Genomic DNA, 19452 nt, shown 5'->3' with positions numbered 1-19452 from the left:
AAACTTAAAGGGTTTTTTCTGCTCTAGTTTTTTGGAGCACCTGTCTCAATTGATGATTGTTAATGAGTCTTGGTACTTACAGTCTCTATATTTCAAATCTAGTGCAAGGGTACGGTTTCATGACCCATCATACTTTGAGTGTATGTGCTTCAAGACCCGTCTTGTGTTTTATCAAGTTTGGCAAAGTCTAAAGGTTAAATACTCAATTGCCCCTCTTATTTTACAGACGTCTTTATGATTGAACCTGGGTTTTCTCTCTTTTCATTGAAATTTGCATTTGGTAGACTAGTCGAGGTCACGCTTATAATTACAGATTACATTTTTTTTTCCACAACCAACTTCAGGAATCACGGATATTGAATCGTATACCGTTTGTTAAAAGTTTGTGCAGTGTGCGCAGTGGAGGGAGGATTAGTCAATTTTACAAATTGATGATTTTGGACCAGTCAGATAATATATCTACTATAGCCTCTAAATGGACTCATATATTTCTTTATGAGTGGCCACTGACACAGTTATGGAATCAATTCAGCTGAATGTTCGATTTGTGCATTTACCTAGGCTGAAAATCCATCATTATACTCCAAACCAATTATTTAATTGGAGTTGTCGAACTAGCTCGAAATATTTTTGGTGTGGTGAGTCGAGGACAGACACTGTGTATATTTCTTGCTTTTGTAGGGCTTGCATCGTTACTGGGAGGGGGTTTGTGATGAGATTTCCAGGGTCACTAAAAGTCATATCTATCCATCTGCTCAGCTGATTGTTTTTGGTACATCAGGGGAAGATGCTGCATGGGTTTTATGATTTTGATGTCTAGGATCCTGGCTGCGTGACATTGGCTTGATTTGACTCCACCAATGGCTATTATATGTAATACGAAGCTCTTGCATACTTATGAGCTTGAGCTGCCCCTTGCTATGAGGAGTCCTGCAAGGACATATTTAAGACAAATAAGGGTCCAGATGCAGTGGCGGGTGGCTGTGAGGGTTCCTAGGTTTTTGGTGCATTGTATTTAAAAAGATAGACGTGTACTTCTAGGCTTTACATGTTCTAGTAGTTACAAACCTTTAAATGTGTTTTTTACTACTGCAAGCCCTATATCCTCCATAGGTTAACATTGGAATTGCCTTATTGCATTTTATGAGTGTAATTTCCAATTAGGACCAGATAGATATTTCGAGTTCGGTGTCTCTGGATTCATAATTTAAAATCATAACTGATGGTGAAGTTGGATTTTAAGTTGCAAGTCTGAAAATGCCACTTTTAGAAAGCTGCCATTTTCTTACTTTAACCATTCTGTGCCTCTGCCAGTCTCTGAATATACTTCTGGGTAGGTGACAGTAGGGCTTGTGTGCATCCCCCCTAGACAGTCACATACAAGGGAACCTGAGGTGTGCCATTTACATCTTGATTGCCCATCACCAGGCCGATGGGTCTTCCTGGACTGAATTGGAGGGAGGAGCTGACACTTGCACCTGAGTAGGGATGTGCCTGTACCCACACAAACAGCTACATAATCCCCTATAGTGTGACTGGAGCCAGGGAGGGAAGGGAAGGGCTTTGTGCACTTCAAAGGCCTCTCTCTGAAGTCTCCCTCAATTCAAAGGCACAACTGTGTATACATAATGGACCCCAAACCCACCAAATTAGTACACTTGTGGACCTGAGGACATTCTGCCAGGAAGAAGGACTGCTGTGCTGCTAAAGAGACTGTCACTCTACTGGAGTTTGCTGTACTCCTGCTTTGCTGCGTGTGCCTTGCTGCCTGCTGCCCTACTTGCCTGAGAGTGAGAAGGACTGGACCTGAATCACTACATCCCCAGGACCAAAGTGACTCCAGGGGCTCGCTTGTTTACCTCCTATTCTGAAGTCTCAGGGTCATCAAAGACTTCACCCACATTGTCACAGCTCCTCGACTCTGCCAAGTGTGCCTCCTATCTTGCCAAGTGGTGCCAGTCCAGCCGTGGGCAATTGGAAAAGGGTTCTGCAGCTATGTTTAGAGAAAATCCACACATCACTGTCACTGCACAAATCGGAACCGATGCATTTCTCCTCAATGGTGATGAATCACCACTGCAGTGGAGGAAGAGGACTTTGTATCACCGATTATGCGGCTCAGTATCGATGCATCACCATCAACCCCAGCACATCACCTTCGCATTGCCAACTGTGCGGCTCGGTGACAATGCATCGTCTTCATTGCAAAGGGTTTGACGCTGCATCCCTACTCAAAGACTAATGACTGCACAGCTCGATGACAACGCATCATCTGACTGCGCAGATTGCCACCAGTGCTTTGCCTTTGAATCATCCCATTTACTCCCTGTATGGCATTGACGCAACTCTCCATAGAAGGTACTGTTTCAGCTGAACAAGGTTGGTCCCTCTAGCTGGCCCACGCTCCATCTCGGTCGGCATGAAATTTGGATTCACTATGGTCTAGTGCGACCCAATTGCCCCGTTGGCGCTTAACCCCTTCGCTGCCAGGCCTTTTCCCTCTCCTGTGCCAGGCCTTTTTTTGCCTATTTGGAATAGTTCTCCCTTAGGCCCTCATAACTTTTAGTCCACATAAGCTACCCATGCCAAATTTGCATCCTTTTTTCCAACATCCTAGGGATTCTAGAGGTACCCAGACTTTGTGGGTTCCCCTGAAGGAGGCCAAGAAATTAGCCAAAATACAGTGAAAATTTAGTTTTTTTTTTAAATGGGAAAAAGGGCTGCAGAAGAAGGCTTGTGTTTTTTTCCCTGAAATTTGCATCAACAAAGGGTTTGCAGTGCTGAAATCACTGGCTTCCCAGCTTTCAGGAACAGGCAGACTTGAATCAGAAAATCCAATTTTTCAACACAATTTTGGCATTTTACTGGGACATATCCCATTTTAAAGATTTTTTGTGCTTTCAGCCTCCTTCCAGTCAGTGACAGAAATGGATGAAAAACCAGTGCTAGATCCCAGAAACCTAAACATTTCTGAAAAGTAGACTGAATTCTGAATTCAGCAAGGGGTAATTAGTGTAGATCCTACAAGGGTTTCCTACAGAAAATAACAAAACAGCAATTTTTCTCTATGTTTTCCTCTGTAACTTTTTCCTGCAATGTCAGATTTTTTAAAAGCAATATACTGTTACGTCCGCTGGACTGTTATGGTTGCGGGGATATGTAAGGCTTGTAGGTTCATCAAGAACCCTAGGTACCCAGAGCCAATAAATGACCTGCACCCTGCAGTGGGTTTTCATTCTATACCGGGTATACAGCAATTCATTTCCTGAAATATAAAGAGAGAAAAATACCTATCAAGAAAGCCTTTGTATTTCCAAAATGGGCACAAGATAAGGTGTTGAGGAGCAGTGTTTATTTGCACATCTCTGAATTCCGGGGTGCCCATACTAGCATGTGAATTACAGGGCATTTCTCAAATAGACGTCTTTTTTACATACTCTCTTATATTTGGAAGGAAAAAATGTAGAGAAAGACAAGGGGCAATAACACTTGTTTTTCTATTCTATGTTCCCCCAAGTCTCCCGATAAAAATGATACCTCACTTGTGTGGGTACGCCTAGCGCCCACGACAGGAAATGCCCCAAAACACAACGTGGACACATCCCATTTTTTGACAGAAAACAGAGTTGTTTTTTGCAAAGTGCCTACCTGTAGATTTTGGCCTCTAGCTCAACCAGCACCTAGGGAAATCTACCAAACCTGTGCATTGTTGAAACTAGAGCCCAAGGGGAATCCAAGATGGGTTGACTTGTGGGGCTCTGACCAGGTTCTGTTACCCAGAATCCTTTCCAAACCTCAATATTTGGCTAAAAAAACACATTTTCCTCACATTTCGGTGACAGAAAGTTCTGGAATCTCAGAGGAGCCACAAATTTCCTTCTACCCAGCATTCCCCCAAGTCTCCCGATAAAAATAATACCTCACTTGTGTGGGTAGGCCTAGCGCCCGCGACAGGAAATGCCCCAAAACACAAAGTGGACACATCACATTTTCTCAAAGAAAACAGAGGTGTTTTTTGCAAAGTGCCTACCTGTGGATTTTAGCCTCTAGCTCAGCCAGCACCTATGGAAACCTACCAAACCTGTGCATTTTTTAAAACTAGAGACCTAGGGGAATCTAAGATGGGGTGACTTGTGGGGCTCTGACCAGGTTCTGTTACCCAGAATCCTTTGCAAACCTCAAAATTAGGCTAAAAAAACACATTTTTCTCACATTTCGGTGACAGAAAGTTCTGGAATCTGAGAGGAGCCACAAATTTCCTTCCACCCAGCGTTCCCGCAAGTCTCCCGATATAAATGGTACCTCACTTGCGTGGGTAGGCCTAGTGCCCGCGACAGGAAATGCCCCAAAACACAAAGTGGACACATCACATTTTCTCAAAGAAAACAGAGGTGTTTTTTGCAAAGTGCCTACCTGTGGATTTTGGCCTCTAGCTCAGCTGGCACCTAGGGAAACCTACCAAACCTGTGCATTTTGTAAACCTAGAGACCTAGGGGAATCCAAGATGAGGTGACTTGTGGGGCTCTGACCAGGTTCTGTTACCCAGAATCCTTTGCAAACCTCAAAATTAGGCTAAAAAAACACATTTTCCTCACATTTCGGTGACAGAAAGTTCTGGAATCTGAGAGGAGCCACAAATTTCCTTCCACCCAGCATTCCCCCAAGTCTCCCAATAAAAATGGTACCTCACTTGTGTGGGTAGGCCTAGCGCCGGCGACAGGAAATGCACCAAAACACAATGTGGACACATCCCATTTTCTCAAAGAAAACAGAGATGTTTTTTGCAAAGTGCCTACCTGTGGATTTTGGCCTCTAGCTCAGCTGGCACCTAGGGAAACCTACCAAACCTGTGCATTTTGTAAACCTAGAGACCTAGGGAAATCCAAGATGGGGTGACTTGTGGGGCTCTGACCAGGTTCTGTTACCCAGAATCCTTTGCAAACCTCAAAATTAGGCTAAAAAAACACATTTTCCTCACATTTCGGTGACAGAAATTTCTGGAATCTGAGAGGAGCCACAAATTTTCTTACACCCAGCATTCCCCCAAGTCTCCCGATAAAAATGGTACCTCACTTGTGTGGGTAGGCCTAGCGCCGGCGACAGGAAATGCACCAAAACACAATGTGGACACATCCCATTTTCTCAAAGAAAACAGAGGTGTTTTTTGCAAAGTGCCTACCTGTGGATTTTAGCCTCTAGCTCAGCCAGCACCTAGGGAAACCTACCAAACCTGTGCATTTCTTAAAACTAGAGACCTAGGGGAATCTAAGATGGGGTTTACTTGTGGGGCTCTGACCAGGTTCTGTTACCCAGAATCCTTTGCAAACCTCAAAATTTGGCTAAAAAAACACGTTTTCCTCACATTTCGGTGACAGAAAGTTCTGGAATCTGAGAGAAGCCACAAATTTCCTTCCACCCAGCATTCCCCCAAGTCTCCCGATAAAAATGGTACCTCACTTGTGTGGGTAGGCCTAGCGCCCGCGACAGGAAATGCCCCAAAACACAAAGTGGACACATCACATTTTCTCAAAGAAAACAGAGGTGTTTTTTGCAAAGTGCCTACCTGTGGATTTTAGCCTCTACCTCAGCCTGCACCTAGAGAAACCTACCAAACCTGTGAATTTATTAAAACTAGAGCCCAAGGGGAATCCAAGATGGGTTCACTTGTGGGGCTCTGACCAGGTTCTGTTACCCAGAATCCTTTCCAAACCTCAATATTTGGCTAAAAAAACAAATTTTCCTCACATTTCGGTGACAGAAAGTTCTCGAATCTCAGAGGAGCCACAAATTTCCTTCCACCCAGCATTACCCCAAGTCTCCCAATAAAAATGATACCTCACTTGTGTGGGTAGGCCTAGCACCCGCGACAGGAAATGCCCCAAAACACAAAGTGGACACATCACATTTTCTCAAAGAAAACAGAGGTGTTTTTTGCAAAGTGCCTACCTGTGGATTTTAGCCTTTAGCTCAGCCAGCACCTAGGGAAACCTACCAAACCTGTGCATTTTTTAAAACTAGAGACCTAGGGGAATCTAAGATGGGGTGACTTGTGGGGCTCTGACCAGGTTCTCTTACCCAGAATCCTTTGCAAACCTCAAAATTAGGCTAAAAAAACACATTTTCCTCACATTTCGGTGACAGAAAGTTCTGGAATCTGAGAGGAGCCACAAATTTCCTTCCACCCAGCATTCCCCCAAGTCTCCCGATAAAAATGGTACCTCACTTGTGTGGGTAGGCCTAGCGCCGGCGATAGGAAATGCACCAAAACACAACATGGACACATCCCATTTTGTCACAGAAAACAGAGCTGTTTTGTGCAAAGTGCCTACCTGTAGATTTTGGCCTCTAGCTCAGCCAGCACCCAGGGAAACCTACCAAACCTGTGCATTTGTGAAAACTAGAGACCTAGGGGAATCCAATATGGGGTGACTTGTCGGGCTTTGACCAGGTTCTGTTACCCCGAATCCTTTGCAAACCTCAACATTTGCCTAAAAAAACAAGTTTTCCTCACATTTCGGTGACAGAAAGTTCTGGAATCTGAGAGGAGCCACAAATTTCTTTCCACCCAGCGTTCCCCCAAGTCTCCCGATAAAAATGGTACCTCACTTGTGTGGGTAGGCCTAGTGCCCGCGACAGGAAATGCCCCAAAACACAAAGTGGACACATCACATTTTCTCAAAGAAAACAGAGGTGTTTTTTGCAAAGTGCCTACCTGTGGATTTTGGCCTCTGGCTCAGCCGGCACCTAGGAAAACCTACAGAACCTGTGCATTTTTTAAAGATAGAGACCTAGGGGAATCTAAGATGGGGTGACTTGTGGGGCTCTGACCAGGTTCTGTTACCCCGAATCCTTTGCAAACCTCAAAATGTGGCTAAAAAAACACTTTTTCCTCACATTTCGGTGACAGAAAGTTCTGGAATCTGGGAGGAGCCACAAATTTCTTTCCACCCAGCGTTCCCCCAAGTCTCCCGATAAAAATGATACCTCACATGTGTGTGTAGGCCTAGCGCCCGCGACAGGAAATGCCCCAAAAACACAAAGTGGACACATCACATTTTCTCAAAGAAAACAGAGGTGTTTTTTGCAAAGTGCCTACCTGTGGATTTTGGCCTCTGGCTCAGCCGGCACCTAAGAAAACCTACCAAACCTGTGCATTTTTTAAAGCTAGAGACCTAGGGGAATCTAAGATGTGGTGACTTGTGGGGCTCTGACCAGGTTCATTTACCCCTAATCCTTTGCAAACCTCAAAATGTGGCTAAAAAAACACTTTTTCCTCACATTTCGGTGACAGAAATTGCTGGAATCTGGGAGGATCCACAAATTTCTTTCCACCCAGCGTTCCCCCAAGTCTCCCAATAAAAATGATACCTCACGTGTGTGTAGGCCTAGCGCCCGCTACAGGAAATGCCCCAAAACACAATGTGGACACATCGCATTTTTTGACAGAAAACAGAGGTGTTTTTTGCAAAGTGCCTACCTGTGGATTTTGGCCTGTAGCTCAGCCGCCACCTAGGGAAACCTACCAAACCTGTGCATTTTTTTAAACTAGAGACCTAGGGGAATCCAAGATGGGGTGACTTGTGGGACACTGACCAGGTTCTGTTACCCAGAATCCTTTGCAAACCTCAAAATGTGGCTAAAAAAACACTTTTTCCTCACATTTCGGTGACAGAAAGTTCTGGAATCTGAGAGGAGCCACAAATTTCTTTACACCCAACGTTCCCCCATGTCTCCAGATAAAAATGGTACCTCACTTGTGTAGGTGGGCCAAGTGTTTGTGGCAGGGAAGAGCCAAAACCACGTTGAAATTGAGAGGGTACCAAAGTGGAAGTTTGGAAGAAAAAAAAATTTAGGCTGACAAGTGCAGCAGAAATTTTATTGGTATAGATGAGACAATGCTGGGTGGTAGGAATTTTGTGGAGAACTGCAGATTCCGGAAGGTTCCATCACAAAAATGTGGGAAAAATGTGTGCTTTCCAGCAAAGTTGCAGGTTTGCAGGGCATTGTGGGTAAGGAGATGGTGCGGGGTGCATGTGAAGCACACCACCCTGGAATCAACTAGATGTTTAGTTTTCAGATGTGTATAGGTCTTGTGGATTTTTCTACATGGCAGCGTCCCAAAGTAAAAAAAAGTGCAGCCCTCACCATTCCAAGTGGGACGATTCTGAGAGTTACCAAGCTCTCATGGCCCAAATGTAAAACAAAAACAAAAATAATCAAATTTCCTCTTGCTTGCCATGGGATAAGATGTTTTAGTTTGCGGGAGAGAGCTGAAAGACTGTTAGCCCCTTCAGTTCGGGTGGGGGCATAACCAGGCCCATACTAGTTGGAAGCCACCACCCCACTACTTTCTTTTATTTGTTTTATTCCCTGGCATCTAGTAGACTTTCTGTCCCCCCGGGGTGTGGATCGGGGGTAATTGCCCAATCTGCCCACTGGTGGGCAGAACAACTTCGGTACCATTTACTTGGGGTGCGGGTATGGCCATACCCCCAACCTCTTATTTTGAAAAAAAAAATCTTCCCTGGTCTCTGGTGGGCTTTCTGCCCCCCGTGGGGACAGATGGGCCTTCCAAAATAGGCCAGTCTGCCCCCAAGGGGGGCAGTTATGGCAAACAGTAATGTGCCCCCATGGGGAGAGACCCTTGCCCAAGGGACTGCCCCCTCCAAACAAAACACACACATACACACACACACCAATCCATGGTGTCTAGAGGTTTCTGCCCCAAAGGGGGCAGATTGGCCTTACAAAAATAAGCTTGGGCAGAAATGGCCTAAATACAATTTTCCCCCCAGGGGAGCGACCCTTGTATAAGGGGTCGCTCCCCATACATAAAAACATAAAGTAAATAAAAATATATATATATCCCTGGTTTCTAGAGGTTTCTGCCCCCCAGGGGGCAAATCCGCCTAATTATACTAGGACGATATGCCTCTGGGGGGGCAGAAAAGGCATAAAAATATTTTGCCCCTCCCCCCGAGGAGTGGCCCTTGCCAAAGTGGCCGTTCCCCTTATGTGTTAGTATAAAAAAAAGAAAAAAAATCCCTGGTGACTTGTGGTTTCTGCCCCCCGGGAGCAGAGAGGCCTAATAATAATTTGCCCCCCCGGGAGTGACCCTTGCCTAAGGGGTCGCTCCGCAAACATTAAAAAAATAAAAGTCAAAAAAAAAAATGATCCCTGGTGTCTAGTGGTTTTCTGCCCTCCCCCGGGGGCAGATCAGCCTAATAATAGTAGGCCAATCAGCCCCCGGGGGGCAGAAATAGCCTAGAAATAATTTACCCCCGAGGAGCGGCCTTGCCCAAGGGGCCGCTCCCCTTACTTTAAACAGCCCACACAAAAGAATATTCCCTGGTGTCTAGTGGTTTCTGCCCCCCCCCGGGGGCAGATCGCAAGGCCGATCTGCCCCCAGGGTGTGCAGAAATGGCCTAATAATGATTTGCCCCCTCGGAGCGACCCTTGCCCAAGGGGTCGCTTCCCAAACATAAAAAATAAAAAAAACAATAAAAAAATTATCCCTGGTGTCTAGTGGATTTCTGCTCCCCCGGGGGCAGATCGGCCTAATAATATGAGGCCGATCTGCCCCCAGGGGGGGCAGAAATGGCCTAGAAATAATTTGCCCCCCGAGGAGCAGCCATTGCCCAAGGGGCTGCTCCCCTTACTTCAAATAGCCCTAAAAAATATATATTCCCTGGTGTCTAGTGGTTTCTGCCCCCCCGGGGCAGATCGCAAGGCTGATCTGCCCCCGTGGGGGCAGAAATGGCCTAATAATAATTTCCTCCCACCTGGAGCAACCCTTGCCCAAGGGGTCGCTCCCCAAACATACAAAAAAACAACAACAAAAAAAGAACATTTTCCCCGGTGTCTAGTGGATTTCTGCCCCCCCCCCCCCTCCGGGGGCAGATCGGCCTAATAATTTTAGGCCAATCTGCCCCCAGGGGGAGCAGAAACAACCAAAAAACAAATTGCCCCCCTGGAGAGCGTCCCTTGCCCAAGGGGCCTCTCTCCTCATTTAGTAAATAAAAAAATCCCTGGTGTCTAGTATAAAAATAGGCCGATATGCCCCCAAGGGGGGCAGAAATGGCCTAGAATTTTTTTTGCCCCCAGGGGAGCGACCCTTGCCTAAGGGGTCACTCTTCACAAATAAAAAAACAAAAAAAACTATCCCTGGTGTCTGGGGGGGGCCAGAAATAGCCCAAAAATAATTTCCCCCCCCCTGGAGAGCGGCCCTTGCCCAAGGGGCCGCTCTCCTTATCATGTAAACAAAAAATGTTGCCCCCAGGGGAGCGACCCTTGCCTAAGGGGTCGCTCCCCACAAATAAAAATAAAAAAATCGCTGATGTCTAGGGGGGTTTCTTCCCCCATGGGGGCAGATCAGCCTAATTGTATTAGGCTGATCTGCCCCCGGGGGGGCAGAGACAGACAAAAAATAATTTTCCCCCCTGGAGAGCGGCCCTTGCCCAAGGGGCCGCTCTCCTTATTGAAATAAACAAACACAAAAAATATCCCTGGTGTCTAGTGGCATTTCTGTTGCCCGATCGCATCGTGATCGGGCAGCAGAAATGTTCAGAGAAGCCTGGACAGGCTTCTCTGACCCCCTCCATGTGATCGGAGGAGAAATGCTTTGCATTTCTCTTCCAATCCGGCGCTGGAAGCTGAGCTTCCAGTGCTGGTGGAAGGCCTCTGTTGAGGTCAGCGCGCGAAAGCATGCTGACATCATCAGACGCCACGGGTGGGTCACGAGGGGGCGGGGTGGAAGGGGAAGCGATTCCCCTTCCATCCCTGCCTGGGGACCCCGGGGGCCCATAGCAGGACGAGGTGGTCTCGTCAGGACGAGACCACCTCATCCAGGGCACACAAGGGGTTAAAGCTTTTACGCTCTACAATTTCAGATATTCTTGAAAATTTCATATCTCGACTTCTACTTGTTGGATTTTTGTCTTTTTGGTATTGTTTTGTTCATTAAATTAAGGTTTAGTTTTGTAACTTGGTGTGAATTATTTTTTGTGGTGTTTTCACTGTTTTACTGTTTTAAGTGTTGCAAAAACTCTTGATACATTGCCTCCTGCTCTGTGCCATGCTACCAGAGGGTGAGCACAGGCTAAATTTAAGGTGTGTTCTGACTTAACCCTGACTTGGACCAAGTGCCTACCTCTGCCAACCAGAGACCCCATATCTAACTCTTCCATCAGGTGATGTTCATTGTCAAGAGGACCAAATAAATCAACAGTGATTCTCTCCTACACGTTTTGCTAAATCTGACATGTTTTAGATATGTTGAGTGATTTTGGGAGACATGCAATTGCACAAATGACAGGCCTTCAACTCTCTTTCAACTCTCTTGTCAAAATGAGGAAACCAAACTCAGTCTCATAGAGCTCATTTAGTGGCAACAATTCCATGATGTCCTTCATGGGTCACTTCAATAACTAATGTGAGAAAATGGGTGTACTATATGTCAAGGTTAGGGCCTTGCCATGCAGTGCAATCACACTATCTACTTGGGTCCAGACAGAGTTATTTGCTTAACCCTCAGCTCAACCCCTTTGGTAGTAGGGTGCGTGACCAGGAGCCCAAGCAAGATGGCCACACTGTAGTGCAGCTCTGCGGGCCAAAAGCCAAAATCCGCCAATAATCCTTGTACCCTTGTAAACAGATTGCTCAAAGACGCTTTTCTAGGGCACATTGATCATCAGCCTACAGCAGTAGCAGCAAGTTCAGCTTGCGGCAATGACGACACTAAAAAATGGAGAGCGTCTCCCAAGCGGACAGTACTGTGACCGTGCTCAAGATGGCGGGTGCAAGATGCTCCTGAAACGATCCTGATGGCTGTGGGAATCAGAGATGTACTTTAACCCTATTGGGGTGGGCTACTGCCTGCTGCTGCCTGGGCCTTACATACATTGCTTGCGACCCCATGGTAGGTGTACCACATGAGGGGACCCAAGACCGAGAAGTGCGGAGCTGTGACTGACTGGCTGCATTTGCATGGACCACCCTGGAAGGTGTCTGGGCCTGCACCAGGAGGATGCAGATGAGCCCCCGCTGAATCGAGCAAGCCCGTGATACAGTCAACATCCATCTGCCTGGCTGTGAAGATAGACCGTGCTCTCCTTGGGACCTCCTGTTTCGACGCATAATTTCTGACAGCTCTGCCGCAGCCTAAATAAACTTTAACAACCGTGCAACAGCATGAACGCGGTGGGGACAAAGGCCAAACCCCCCTGGTTGTTCCATATCTTCACTAAGCACGGAGGCTATAAAGGAACTGAGCCTTGCAATACTGGTCTTACCCTGTAACCAGAGGTCCTGGGCCTTAAAGATAAACAAGCAGCTGACCACGAATATTGCATAGGCTACCAGAAAGGCCTACGAAACTGGGAGGAGCCCCGGCCAGCCAGAAATATTGTTGCTTGTGTCACATTTCTGCCCAAATTTACTCCATCCCCGTGGCTCGAGTGGTTCAGGGATCGATATTTGTTTTTGCACTGGGGACGTCCAAAGATGATTGTTTAAGGAAAGTCATATCTATTTTGTTGTAGTGCATTGCTCTCCCGTGCTGAAAGTTGTGGAAGTAAACCTTTAAATCTCATCCAGACAGCTTTGTTGGTCTGTGAGGAATACCAATGGAAGAACGAGGGCATTGAGGAGCTAACAGTTGCCTTTGCACCTACTGACTTTGTCGCAAAGCCTCATTCACAACACTCATTACAGACCAAAAAACAATACGGCACTCCTTACCAGTAATGAAAGCTAACTAACGCAGGCTCATCAATGGTGTTGGAAAATGGGTTATTGGTAAGGGCAGGTAAGAACCTATACTTAGCAATAGGCCGCTAACCTCCACTTAGATCCAGCTAGGTCTCAATAAATGGAACCTTGGTAGCATGGCAATGAGCAGCAAGGCTTAACTTAGGGGACAAAGCGTTGAGCATTCAAATATCACAAAACAGTAATTAAATAAAACACAGGAAACATTCTAAAAATCCAAAACCAATTTATGACAATAGGAAATATTTTTAGCTTTAAAATGACACCAAAATGAGTAACATCGGATAAAGGGAACTGGAGATATGATTTTTTTAAAGAATTTATGCTTTTTAGCGCTTAGAAACAAAGAGCACCATTCTGGTTATCTGGTCTTCCTTGACTGGGTCAAAGTCAAAGTTTAAGACTGACCACGATGGAGCCCTGCTTGGCTACAGCCCGCAAGAGGACTTGGACAAAAGTTTACCTTAGAACTTAGGCCCTCATTACAACCCTGGTGGTCGGTGTTAAAGCAGTGGTAATACCACCAACAGGCCGGTGGAAAAAAAATTGAATCACGACCATGGCAGAAACCACCAACATAGCCACTTTAACACTCCGACCGCCATGGCAGTAGAAACAAACACCGTGGCGGTAACCGGCAACAGACAGGCGGAACACAAGGTTCTGCCCACTGTATTACAACACACCTATCCGCCACCTTTTCTGGGACGGTACCAATGACATCAAAAGCACGGCAGAAACAGGACTTGGAACGGAAACCACTGACCTCTCGACACCCAACGAAGAACCAGGACGCCATGGAGCCCGAACTACAGGTCCTACCCATGCTGGTCTTCCGCCTCTTGTATCAGGAGCAGGAAAGACGCAGTCGCCTACCACTTTGAGTACTGCACCTAGCACACAGGGAAGGGGTGGAGGGAAAAGAGAGTGACACACACACGCAACATGCAATACCCCCACCCCCCACCCTCGCCCACAACACCATACACACAAATACATGCAGCAACATTACATATACACCGTGTCACCCCCTGGAAGAACGCAAGGACAAAAGGAAATGATTGTAACAAGTGTAATCAATAAAAATCAGATAGGCCAAATTCACAAATTAGTTTATACAAACATGTACACCAACTGCACAAGTCCAGATAGTACAGATATAAATTAAATCATTGTCCGTGGATCAGTGTCCCAAAATGCATGAGCGAAGCCCACACAAGATACCTGACTCGAAACGTAGAGAACACTGCAGGGGCATCAGATGGAAAATAAACAGGCACCTCAGGGGGAGGTGGAGGGTGGGCACCTCAGCCGGATGAACATACAACGCCACTGCTCCACGAGGGGGCTCCATGTCCACTGATTGGTCTTGGGGAGTGCAAAGCCACAGTCTCTAAAGTCTTTCCAGTGGGTGGTGTGCCCACTGCTGTATCTTGGGGAGTGCAAAGCCACAGTCTCTCAAGTCTTTCCAGTGGGTGGTTTGCCCACTGCTGTATCCTGGGGAATGCGAAGCCACAGTCTCTCAAGTCTTTCCAGTGGGTGATTTACCCACTGCTGTATCCTGGGGAATGCAAAGCCATAGTCTCTCAAGTGGATAACAGTCTCCACTGGTTCTGGAGGGTGCTTTGTGCCCAAAGTGCTTCATCCTGCCAAGGACTGAGGTAGTGGGTGTCATTCTCCACTGGTTCTGGAGGGGGCTTTGTGCCCAGAGTGCTTCATCCTGCCAAGGACTAAGGTAGTGGATGTCATTCTCCACTGGTTCTGGAGGGGGCTTTGTGCCCAGAGTGCTTCATCCTGCCAAGGACTAGTGGATGTCATTCTCCACTGGTTCTGGAGGGGGCTTTGTGCCCAGAGTGCTTCATCCTGCCAAGAACATGGTAGTGGATGTCATTCTCCACTGGTTCTGGAGGGGGCTTGGTGCCCAGAGTGCTTCACATGCAGTGTGGCAGGTCCCATTCCCTCACCTGGGTGTGTGTGCCACGAGTGTGCCTGGGAACAGGTAGCATGATACGCCATGGAGGCAGAGACACACTCCACTCTGCTGCGACTTCGCCTGCCACCTGCAGGTACAAACACTGCTGGGAGTCATGCCTCATGTACGCTGGGCAGGGTCAAGGACGTCACCTGCAGCCTCGGACGGCTGCCCACTGGGGATGATTGCCATGTCAGCTGTGGTGGCACTGTCTGAGCACATCCTGGGGTTGGTGGCGGTGGTTGCAGCGGTGTCAGTGGCAGAGGTGCTGGCAGTGGTGCATGTGTCTGCACCTGTTGAGGGACACAGCAGGACGTCTCCTGCAGCCTTGGACGGCTGCCCGCTTGGGGATGATGCAGGGGACTGTTGCTGAGGCAGCAGACGTGCAGGTGGCGGTGCTGGTAGAGGTGCAGGTGGCGGTGCATGTGGCAGTGCCAGTGGCGGTGTCCACCGCTGTATAGGTTGATGTTGTGGTTGACAGAAGTGGTGACTCTGGTCCCGTAGCCAGAGCCACCATGCCCTGTCATGACGTGCTCTTCGGCTTGTGTGCCTTCCCCACCTTTGATGTTGCTTCTGGTGCCTTGCTACTGTCCCCTTTTGTTTTGGAGGAGCCCTTGCTTGCTGGTAGGTGCGGCTTCTCCCTCTGGCATGTGGGCACCTTCTTCACCTTGGCAGGTGGCAGAATGGCCTGCTCCTTGGCCTCGCTACCTGGCACACTGGCAGCCCTGATGGGTGGCACCCGCGATGAGACCAGAGTTGCTGGGACCACAGTGCTTGAGGATTTGGTGGCTGAGGTGCTTGGCTGGGACCAGGACAGCCTGGCCCTAGGGGAAGGACGGGGGTAGGGAGGTGTAGGGAAGAGGTCAAAGTTTACAAGGAAGAGTTACTTAGACACACTGGGACGGGAAATGGAGGGGTTTGGGAGTGGAGGAAGAGGTAGTGGTTGAGGAGGTGTGCTGAGTTTGGGTGAAGGTGCATGGGCCGGAGGCTGTTGTGAGGTGGATGGCTGTTGGGTGGCTGTGTGCCTGCGTTTGTGTAGTTTGGGAGGAGGGCTCACAGATACACTGAGAGAGGATACATGGGATATATGAATGGTAGTGGGGGTGGTGATTGCACGTGAGCGGTATGTGGTGATGGAGTGCTGGTGATAGAGGTAGCGGCTGAGGATGTAGTGTGTAAGTGAAGACGAGACAGGGAGGGAGGAGGAGGACGTGGAGGAGGGGGACACAGTGGAGGCAGTGGATGTTGCTGTGTCTGCATGGGGATAGTGCTTGTGTGAGTGCCTGTGGGATGTGTGCTGCTTATGTTTGCCATGTCCACTCTTGTGTGTTGATGAGTGTGCATGCTGGTCTGATGGTGTGCTTGGGATAGGCTGAGGTACAGGGGATTGGGTCTGGGTTGAGGAAGTTGGAGAGGGGAGGCTGGACACAGGGACAATGGCTGCCATCAGTGCTGAGGCCAGAGCCTGAAATGCTCTCTGTTGGGCCGCCTGACCAGAATTAATGCAAGAATGTGTTTGCTGCAAATGCCTCTCAACACCCTGGATGACATTCAAAATGGTAGATTGCCCAACAGTGAGGGATCTCAGGAGGTCAATAGCCTCCTCACAGAGGGCAGCAGGGCTGACTGGGGCAGAGGCTGAGGTGCCTGGGGCAAAGGAGATGCCCACCCTCCTGGGTGAGTGGGCACAGGAAAAATACGCTGAGGGGCAGCTGAGAGGGCGGTGCTGGTGGGGGGGTGGCGGCTCTACCTGTTGATGAGGTGGGCACAGTGGTGCCCGCCACCGCAAGGGAGCTCACATCAGAGGTGGAGTCGCTGTCGCTTGTGTATGCTCCTGTTCCCGTCGTGGAGCTCCCCTCTCCCTCTGTCCCACTGGTGCCTTCAGACTCTGTTACTTCACCCTCCATGGCCATGTGCGATGCAACTCCCTCCTACTTCGGTGCAACTGCTCCTCTGCTAGATGATGCGAATGCACGCAACAACAGGGTTTACAAAACAAAAAGGGGGGGAGATAGAAGAGACACATGGTCAATGCATGCAACACCACTACCATTGGAGGACACAACACACAGGGAGCAGCCCTATGCTCTAAGCCATGCACTGTCAGTGCAGGGAAAAAGCACATGCCCAAGGGGGACTCTGTCTAGACCCATTTCATGCACAGCTGGAACCCATGGGAGCCTAACTAGGTGTAGAGGGCAAATACCACCTTTGGGGTTGGAGTGGGAAGGAGGCTGCAAAACAATGGATCTACCTTTGCGCGTCTGCCCTTTCCTAGGGGAACACACGGCCTACCACCCCCACCCAGACACCTCGTTAAGCGTGCAGAGTCAGCTGAATGAGAGTGTAGCCACCCACTTGTGGCTGCTGGGATGCCCTCAAGCACACTCCCTTGGCGATGGCACGCCAAATATCCTTCTTCTGGTGGGCGCTGACCTAGAGAAAAAGTGAAGTTATAATGGATGTTACTCTCCCGTGCAGTTCTTCTCACACATTGCCTACAAACTTCCCACCCTTGCCCAGACATACATACACAAACACTATCTTCACATGCTGGCCTGTCCCCCCCGTCCCTCTTCCATCCACAACACACCATACAATCATGTGCCATCCACCATGCTCACAGTGTACTCACCTGTTTGTCTGGAGGACCGTACAGTTGCGTGTACTGGGGGAGGACCCCATTTACTAGTTTCTCCAACTCCTCCGAAGTGAAGGCAGGGGACCTTTCCCCAGACACTGTAGCCATTGTCGCTTCCAGACACAGGTCACAGCAGCACTTGCAGTGTAGATCCTCTCCTGTTGAAGGTCAGGTATCAAGTGAGGGAACTGATAGAAAATGGCGGCCACGTCTGTGGCGGTGCGTACCGTCACCACCGGTGTACATCGTCATTGGCTCCTGGAACCCATAGGGCCCAATGTTAACCAATTCTGAATTGCGCTGTGGTCTTCAACCGCGACGGTGTATAATGCCAGCGCAGTTACTTCATTTACCCTTGTCCCACCTTACAGGTCAGGCATCCGCCATTTCAGGGGGCCACATGGCAGACCAAATAACTGTGTCACACCTATTTAGGCCAGGAATACGGACAGACAAAGGCACATAGAGAAAATGTTATGTTTTTGCTAAATAGCCTTGTGATACCTAAGTGTTGTATGACCCTCTGCTCACCATTCTCCTCCATAGGGCACGTCCGCTGGGGCAGGTGATGAGGTGGCGGCATCCTCCGGTGTACAGACCCCTGGTGGACCTGTCGACAATGGAAGACGGACACATCATTATCACTTACAGACTTGATGGTGCAACAATCCAGGAACTGTGTGCCCAGTTGGAGCCTGATGTTAGCTATCCGCCATCCCACAGGAATACCCCCTCTAGTGCAGGTCATTTCTGGACTCCATTTCCTGGCCACTGGGTCTTTTCAAACAACAGTAGCCATGGCATCAGGGATTTCCCAGCCAATGTTCTCTAACGTGTTGTCCAGAGTGTTGTCTGCCCTGCTGAAACACATGCGCAGCTACATCGTTTTCCCTCAAGGGGAGGATTTGCCCACAGTGAAAGGTGACTTCTATGCCCTGGGACAAATCCCCAACATCATTGGTGCCATTGATGGTACACATGCAGCATTTGTGCCCCCCGCAGGAATGAACAGGTGTAAAGAAACCGGAATAGCTACCATTCTATGAATGTGCAGGTGGTGTGTTTAGCAGACCAGTACATCTCCCATGTGAATGCCAAGTATCCTGGCTCAGTGCGTGACGCTTACATTTTGAGGAATAGCAGCATCCCTTATGTGATGGGGCAACTCCAGAGGCACCATGTGTGGCTAATAGGTCAGCCTAAAGTCCCCACACAGTTTAATTTGCTGTCTGGGTATGGGAGATTCCCTAATGTTTGGAGGATGTCTAACAGTTGTCCCTCGATATTTGCAGGTGAGTCTGGTTACCCCAACCTGTCATGGCTACTGACCCCAGTGAGGAATCCCAGGATAAGGGCAGAGGAACGCTACAATGAGGCATATGGGTGAACTAGGAGGAAAATCAAGCGCACCTTCGGCCTCCTGAAGGCCAGATTCTAGTGCCTCCATCTGACAGGTGGCTCCCTATACTACTCACCGAAGAAGGTGTGCCAGATCATCGTGACCTGCTGTATGTTGCACAACCTGGCTTTGCGACGGCAGGTGCCTTTTCTGCAGGAGGATGGGCCTGATGCTGGTCTTGTGGCAGCTGTGGAGCCTGTGGACAGTGAAGAAGAGGAGGCAGAAGAAAGATGTAGACAACCGAAACAACATCATCACGAATACTTCCAGTGAGACACAGGTAAGAAGATGGAACAGCTTCCCACATCTCACACTATTGTAGGACCTAGCATAAGTCTGCCTTTTTACCTCTGTGTATGGACCCTGACTTGTCACTTTGGCTTTCCATTTCACAGATCTGGGTCCCAATTTGTGCCCTCTGCTATGTTTACTCCTGGCCTACAGCTGTGTAACATTGGTATGTGAACAAGTACATTGACATTGCTATATTCCAGAGATTTTGCAATTACACATTTGTGAAATCACAGACTGACTCCGGATTTTTTGGTGATTCAAGTGTGTTAATTTCTGTGCAAATAAGTGGAGGGGGGTGTAAAATGGGCTGGGGTGATGGTGGAGGAATGTCCATGGCAGAGTACAGTCTCTTGGTCTCACAGGTGCATTGTCCATTGG

Source organism: Pleurodeles waltl, chromosome 5 (assembly GCF_031143425.1).
Source record: "Pleurodeles waltl isolate 20211129_DDA chromosome 5, aPleWal1.hap1.20221129, whole genome shotgun sequence".
In the NCBI taxonomy this organism is placed as follows: domain Eukaryota; kingdom Metazoa; phylum Chordata; class Amphibia; order Caudata; family Salamandridae; genus Pleurodeles; species Pleurodeles waltl.
Note: the sequence above shows the minus strand (reverse complement) of the source record.